The following is an 8,404-nucleotide window of genomic DNA, read 5'->3' on the forward strand; positions in this document are numbered from 1 at the left end:
ACCTTTTTTCCTTATTACTCGTAAGCTATTTTTTTCTTTCTTGTATTCGAAACATTGATTTGAATGCGGTTTGGGAAAACTCAAATCAATGCCCATAAGTACGATCTTATGATGAAGCGATTGTTTTCTCATTCAACATGATTGTCACGAGTCACAATTCACCCATCATGATCATTGGGTGAGCAGGAATTGGGGATCAGATGCAGAACAAAATGTGATATGATGAGGTAGAATGTAATAGAATCAAACACAGAACCGTTTTCCTACTCTCAACTGGCATAATGAGCCCCTTTATTCTGAATTAAACAATTCAGAATTAATTAAATCCCACAAAGTAGGATTCAATGCTACGTCAAAACGACATTGCCCCTATATTCTAGGTTACCACATCATACTTAAATATAGTTACCTGGAGTTATCTTCTAAATGGTGTGATAGTGTAAAAGAATTATACACTGTCACTGTATTAAAGTAAAAACTCTAATGAGAAGTGCCTTTGTCATTCATATATTGCAAGCACAGGGTGCATTGGCAAGTGTTGGCTCAACGGTTGTGAAGTATACAAGGCCTATGGATGTTGCAAGACACGTTCTTAAATTCGAAGGAGGTGTGAGGGGTCTTTTCACGGGCCTTTTTCCAGAGGCGGATCCAGGATTTGGAGGTTAGGGGTGCCACGCGACGTTGCTATTTAAAAGGTCCAAATAAGGTAAATATTTAGTCGATCGGTTTGATCAACTTTGGGCTTAGGTTCTGGTTATTTATTTTTCGATTTATAAAGACAAATCGGGCAAACGAAAAAATAAATTAATTATGACAACTTATCCCAAACAATTATTATTTTTAACAGTATTAGTAATTACTATCATAAATATATATCGTCCATTTATAATTGCACTCAACAAGTTTTCATATTCTAAAAAAACTCAATGATGATAAAATTATTTATGTTATATAAATACTTCACGCTTTATGTAACAAACTAAATATAAAGACGTCGAAGATCTTCACATACGAAATCATATTTAAAAGTATCAACTGACAGTAATAAAACATGTAAAGAGGCTGAAGAAATCAAATGGAATCCAATCTAGGTTTCATGTCGTCTTTTGTTGCAACATCTTAGCCATAGCTTCATGTGTTTGCAAATCATGGTCCACTTCTATGTCTTTAGATCAAATATGGCAATCCCTTTGTTCTACTCATTACCCTTCTCACTCAACACTTCATAATTTTGATCTCTTGAAAATATCCCTAATCTTGATCTCTTGAAAATATCAAGGGGCATAAGATTTATGCTAGCCCCATTATCACACAACGCCTTGGCAAAATCCTGCTACCCTATGGTGCATGGAATGGTGAATGCTCCAGGATCTTTCCTTTTTTGCACTGTGGCCTTGGAAATAATAGCACTAACGCGATGAGTGATACCCACAGTGTCGTGTTTCAATGGCTTCTTCTTCTTTGTTAAGAGATCCTTCAAATACTTAGCAAACCCAGGCATTTCTTGGACAGCGTTCATGAAAGAAATGTTCATCGTCAATTGCTTGAGTTGATCATAAAATCGTAAACACTTGTCATCTTTTGTTTTCCTCACTAGTCTTTGAGGAAAAGGCAGTGAAGATTTAAACATTTGAGTCAAAGGGCGTAGAGCACCAGAAAATTTTGCCTTCCCCTTTTCATGTTTTTCTCCTTGTGCCTTGAGATTATCAAGATTTTGCTCCTCTTCAGCTATAATAGGGACTTCCTCCTCTTGAAGTATTTTTCCACTTCGGGTGCTAATAGCGACTACGTACTCCACGTAGTTTACCCCACTACCTTTCGGATTTGGGCTTTGTATCGTACTTGGTAGTTGTCCGTTGAAAGTATGCACTTCTCACGAAAGGTCTCTGAATTGCGTATTGAGCTTCGAATGGCAACCGAATGATATAGTTGAACCCGAGACATTCCCTTTATTGTACTTTCGATTCCCGTCTGATTCATTAGCATTTTACGTATCATACTTTTCGGCTTTCAACGGTAATCATTAAGATTGCCAGCGCAGTTTGCTAATTTGAATTGTCTCTCCATTGTCGGGAACTTGATCTTGCCCCCTTGGTGGAATGTAGGGGTTGTAGCCTGTTGCCATACTTGTTGTTATTGTAATTCCCTTGATTTGGATTTCCCTAATCATTTACGCTATAATTGTTCCGCATTGGTGTTGAGGCTTTTGCCATGGGTGATGGCAGGACCTTGATAATTTTGCCTTTGATAACCTCCTCGAGTTGTTGACATAATTAGCATCTTCATAATATTGTTGCCCATCTTGGTACATCCCCTTTCGTGGACTTGATACATCCCGTGGATGAGTTGGTAACTCCTCAACAACATTTACCCACGTGCATTCTTTTACGCCAACTTCTTTATAATAGATCCACCGTGGTTTGCAATTGATAAAGGTACGATCTCTCTCGTGTTTTCTTTTTGCAACAGACTAGTGATGGACTACCATAAGAGAGACTCTCACTATCCGGTTGAATGCAAGCTTGATTGTGGGTGGTGAGTTTATCAAGCAAACGGGTAATGTTGATAAATGACTTATCCCATGAAGCATCCTCCGCGGCGGTATTGACGGCAACCGATTTATTTGTATCTAAGCCATTGTAGAATTTCTCAGAATAGCATCCGGAAACCCGTGAGTTGGAGATTGAGCTAGATAATACTTGAACGCTCCCATGCCGAATATAATTGTTCCCCCGGGATTTGTTTGAACTCAAAGATCTTATCTCGAGGTTCGACCTTTTTTTTGTGCGAGAACCACAGCCCGAGAATGTATTGGCTAGCTCGCTCCAGTATGAATAGAATTGCTGGAAGCTCGCTATTCCACCTTGGCCGGCGAAGGAATATTTGAAGACCGTCAATCGGAAGTGCATCAAAGAAAACAACACCTTGAGATTGTTGAGCACATATGTGCGGGGAAGTTCTTCAAATATCGGGTGACGATCCCTCGAAGAATTTCCGAAATAACCTTGAGTTTTAGAAGGCGATATTAGAACTATCAATTTTAAAAGTAGCATTTCCGATTCTAGGAGGGACCGGCTGCGAGCGTTTACACCGCCACCGATGAATTCCGCAAATATATTCTCATCTTCCTCCTCTTCTTATGCGGGGGTTTCAACTTGGAACTCCACCTTGGTTTCGATTTCGATTATGTCTTCTGCCGTATTCACACAGTTCACCAAAACGATAAACAAGGTGTGATGGAAAGTTTTAAACGAAAAGTACACAACAATCGGTAATTTCAAAACCGTATTCCATCTTGCGCGACGGTGCCAAAAAATCTGATACGCTCAAACACACTGAGCGGCGTAAATCGGTCGTTGTCAAATATAATAACCCAAACAAGGTTGAGTCGAATCCAGCGGGAATATGAAGAGAAAGGGTACTAATTGTATGCGTATACTAGTCTTTAAAGGCTTTAATCCTATTCCGAATAGTTTGAAATATTTAAGTCGTGTAATGTAAATGAATACTTTGACTTGAATTGTACTTAATGCGAGAGAGAGACTAAGGTTGTGTTCCCAACTTTGATTAGATATCATGCTTCAAAGTTTCAATGTGATATACTTCTAATGGTTGTTCTAGAGTATGCACTTGATCTCTTTAAGGACTTCCTATCAATGTTTCCCGACGGTTAAGTAGTATTTCCCTCTTTATGATTTTTCCAAATGTGAAAGAGTTGAACGAAAGAGTGACTGATAATGCCGATTAGACTTGTTTAATTATCCCTATAAGTTAGTCTATTAAACGAGGCCACCGCCACTGTCATTGTTATTCAATCTTACCAACAAAAGTTAGTATAATGGCTTAGGCTAATGCTTGCAATCATTACTCAACGCTAACGCATAAAGATAGAATAAATACCAACAACCATTATGCATATATCAATAGTGGAAACCCATTCACATAATACCCATCATGGAGTCCAACCTTAGAATTAAAATTAGCTACTCATCATTTTGGTTAACAAAGAAAGCTTAAAAGTTAATATAATGTACTTACAATGCTAATACGAGTGTGGAATGAGGGTGAAGTTGGTCTTTAAATGCTCCAACCACTTTACAAATATCAGTTTAAAGTTAATGCTCCCAAAAGATCGAATCATTGTTAAAAACCTAACTTTAAGTATTTATAGGGCCAAAAATCGCGCCAAAGTTCTCGACAAAAACACCTCGCGCGTATCGTTACGGACCGTAACACGGTGTTACGGTCCGCTCTTCGGTTCCGTCCTTTGTCGGCTTGATATTAGGTCAACTGAATTTACGACAACTGCGACGGACGGTAACACGAGGTTACGGTCCGTATCTTCTGACGGATCATGGCTTGATGTTCGGTGGCCAATGCGTTACGCCCGTAACTGCCATTACGGACCTTCTCGTGAATACGGCACACTACTTGGGCTTCTTCGGGAAATTTCCTTCAGATTACGGTACACGTTACGACCCGTAACATGAGTTACGGACCGTCCTTTTAGAAGACGTGTCCGGGGATCTTCCCTCTCGGGGTACGGATCACGTTACGGTCCGTAACCGAAATTCTGTAATCGTCCTTTTGCTCAAGTTGTCCATTTTTCAAAGATTTCTTATCATTTCCGTTCCTTAGTCAACCAACCTACAAAACACCAAAATAACATAAGAAACGATGTAAAAACACTTAAAAACAAGCAACACTTCTAGTGAAAGACATAAATATTTGCCAAAATTCACGATCACTTACCGTGATTTATACGCCCTCGGTAAGACGAGCGAGTAACACTTCGGTTAAGGAAATTTGTGAAAACCTCATATTTCCCTTAACATTATATTTGCACTAAACATATACAAAAACTCTACATCTAAGGTTACTTTAGTTAAGCATGGAAGTCCAAACTTAGTTTCGACAAGAAGGGCATTTTTCGATTCGATATCGATGTCGGAAAGCAGTGGCGGAGGTACGTGTGTTCGATTGAATTTTCTTCGTCTAAAACTGTATGTATTATTTCATATATGTAACTGTTGAATCTTTTGATTATTGTTGCATTCACTTTAAAGTAAATGTTCTTGTATATATGAGCGTAAAGTGTTGAATTTCGTTTATAATTTATAAGTGCATTCCCTCTTTACTAGTACTGTACGTAAAAAGAACTTTCCTTTATACATATAAACTGTTAATTCTCTTTGATGATTAAGTTTATTTTTTTCTCCCCGATAATTAGCTGTGTAGACTCTTTACAGGTATTGTAAGAACGAACTTTCTTTGTGTATATATAAATTGTTGATTTCCTTGATAAAGTATATTTTGTCCAATAATTAAGTCTACATTCTATAAATAAAAACGAACTTTAATTCAATATATAGGTATATAAACGGTTAAATCTTCTCAATAATTAGTAACTAGTGAGTTCACTTGATAATCAAGTGTATTCATTCCTTACAAATAGTGGAAAAACCCATTTTAGTTGCTTATATATAAGTTATTGAATCTTATTGATAATTAAATGTATTTACTTCTTTTTTTAATTCTCTTATTAGGATTAGCAAAACAAATCGGCTTTCCAAGCGCAAAGAATATGGAGACCTAGGACCGTTCGATACCCTGGAGAGACTTGAGGGTAACATGGGATGTAATTTTGGAAGGTTACTGTGTGATGAATTGCAAAGGGAAAGGTAGGTTTGTTTTAGGGTTAGGAAGGGTGGTGCTCAGAGGGAGCTACCGACACCGGGGTGTTGCTCAAGGGACACCGTTAGCGGTCTCAAGGATTTATGGCTAGGGTTGAAGGTTGAAGATGGAAGAGCAATGGTGGAGAAGATAAGTGCTGGAATTTTGAGTATAGTGAGTTGAGATATCTATTTGTTGAAGATAATTTAGGTATTTGCAGCATTTTCTTTTACCCTTTGATGTGTAAATATTGTGGAATTGGAATTTTTAGCCTACGGTTTTTCTAATGAAATTTGTGTTGTAATTGTTTCTGCATAATGTTCACACGAGTGAATCAATTCATTGAGTTGATTAATTTGGACCTTCCAGCGGACATGTATATTCACTGAACTGGAATTAAGTAGTTACTAATCGGTTAGGAACAATATTTGAATGTAATCTAGGGATCTAGAGCTCTATTCACCATTACGATCTGAAATATAGGTTTTATCAAAATTTCCCTTTGGTGAGGTTATCCCGGTATCCCCATTTCTACTTTCCCTACCCCCTACGCAATAAAAAAAAAGTTTTAAAAAAAATATTCACTAAACTGGAATTAATTAGTTACTAATCGGTTAGGAGCAATATTTGAACAATGCAGGGATTTAGATTTCAATTTGTTCTACGAATTCCATTTTGTTGCGAGGGGGATCCCCAGTTTTCTCTTCTCCCTTTTTTTTTTTTTCTCCTCCTATTTAATAAAAAAAAAAAACTAAAAAAATAATATTTGAACAATAGTTTTTTTTTAACTTGATTTTGGGAAAAATTTTTTAAAAAACCATTTGGGAAAAGTCTAAACATTGTGATACCTAAATATAAACCATTTGAATATTAATCCCTTGTGATATCTAAATTTCCCAAATTTTTTGATAAATCACGTAATAGTCTAATCCCACTAAACTTTCTAAATTATACTTATTAGTCATAGCCCCTTTGTTTACAAGAAAACTCAATATTTAGAAATGAAAAGCATTGTTTTAAATTAAAAATTTTTCAACTTATTGTGCTTAACAACGTTCGTTTGGATCTGAAAGGGCTTAAAGCTATTAAGATGTGGGTCCTACTGCACTACACGCTCCTCTCTTCCTTTCTTTTTTTAATTTTACAAATACGTATTTTCAAATATTTGTTTGAAACCCTATACTCCATTATCCAATTACTAATTCGTTATTGTTACTCTGTTTACTCATAATTTGCATTAGCGATGAGTGCTTACTAAAAAGATTAGCTTTATTATTACCTTATTATACAAGTAGCTTTGTTGTCTACTACTTTCTATAGTTATCGTGTAATCTACTTAATATTCTCTAAGTTATATTATGAGATATAATTGTTTGAAATTTATATATTTAAATATTTTTCTCATCAGATAATAATTTTACTTTGTTTACATTAAGTTTTTTCTAATATTTTTTAAATGTAATGTTTAATTGATATTTTATTTGAATTTTATATCTATTGTTTTGTATAAATAGTTTATACCATTGGGTCTTAAAAAAAAACTTTTTTTTCTGTTGATCTTTAAAAAAATCTTAATATTTGAGGTATTGATTGAATCTTTAAATTTTAAAAAAAACAAAAACCCTTTTGTTGTTTTTTATTTTTCGGATTTTTTACCGTTTTTTTATTTTAATTGTCACTAATCTTTGTATTTTTTTTTTTTTGTAGTAAAGATAATCTTGGGTAATTTTTAATTTAAACTTTTTTAGTGATTTGCCCATGGACAGGAAAAGACTTGAAAAAAAAAAATTAGCGGCCAAGTTTTTGGTTGAATAAAACATTGATCCTTCATAAAGTAGCTTATTAAAAAATTTTTAGATACTATTTATCGATATATTAAAGATGAAATTGTGTTTCTTTGTGGCGATTGTTACATTTTTTAAAAGTCATATTTCTTCCAACCTCTGGAAGGGGGTTTCATTTTTTAATGTCACTTCAAAATCCTTTTGCATGGTGTGGATTGTCAAGGATCGGAATAAAAGGGTTTCTTGATGAATGATGATGACACATCAAATTCTCAAAATACTCCACTAAACAAGATAAAAAAAAAAATTTGAAAGATATTTTGAAATATATATACTGAGCACCAAATGCGGAGGAAAGAAATTCATGAAGTCCTAGAAGTCGAATGTAAATGAAAATGTCTATCTATAATTTGCTCAAAATTATTTGTTTAATTATCAGCAAAACTAAAAAACATAGATGATTTTCGTGAATATTGGTAGGACGTATGAATTGATCGCACACTTTTAGCTCGATCGTGAGCAACCTTTTGGCTCGATTATCTATTTCAAACGAAAAAATTATCAAGGGGGGGTTGTTAAACAATTGCGGGGGAAAGATAAAGGTCTCATGAGTTAAGATTTTCTTTTATTTGTTTGTATTTTTTTGTAATTTAACAAATTTTTTTAGACCAAAAACACATACAAAAAAGTGCATATAATTTAGGGGAAAAAGGACATTTATATTCATCATTGAAATTTGATCTGTCTTACAAGTTATTTTCATTTATTTTTTTTTAAGTTACGTCCACATTTGGACAAACGCTTTTTTATGAGAGTAAATATTAGGGGGCCCCCTTTTGAGTTTTGAAGAAATCACAAAATCAATTCTAAAATACCCCCTTTTTTTTTACCCCATTAAATCATCTTTTAAAGTGTCATCAAAAAATTTTAAAGGCAATTTTAATTTT

The 8,404-nt window shown here is 34.9% G+C and overlaps 1 non-coding gene and 1 pseudogene across 1 annotated transcript; both read left to right on the plus strand.

Annotated features, from left to right (window-relative positions):
* The first annotated feature begins 483 nt into the window (after positions 1 to 483).
* On the plus strand, positions 484 to 5,920 carry LOC132061482 (probable F-box protein At5g04010; annotated as a pseudogene).
* LOC132061707 (small nucleolar RNA R71) lies at positions 2,667 to 2,771 on the plus strand. Its single transcript, XR_009416127.1, has one exon. It is a non-coding gene; the product is annotated as a small nucleolar RNA R71 (small nucleolar RNA).
* Positions 5,921 to 8,404: the final 2,484 nt, after the last annotated feature.

The sequence above is a fragment of the Lycium ferocissimum genome, chromosome 6, assembly GCF_029784015.1.
Source record: "Lycium ferocissimum isolate CSIRO_LF1 chromosome 6, AGI_CSIRO_Lferr_CH_V1, whole genome shotgun sequence".
Classification (NCBI taxonomy): Eukaryota; Viridiplantae; Streptophyta; class Magnoliopsida; order Solanales; family Solanaceae; genus Lycium; species Lycium ferocissimum.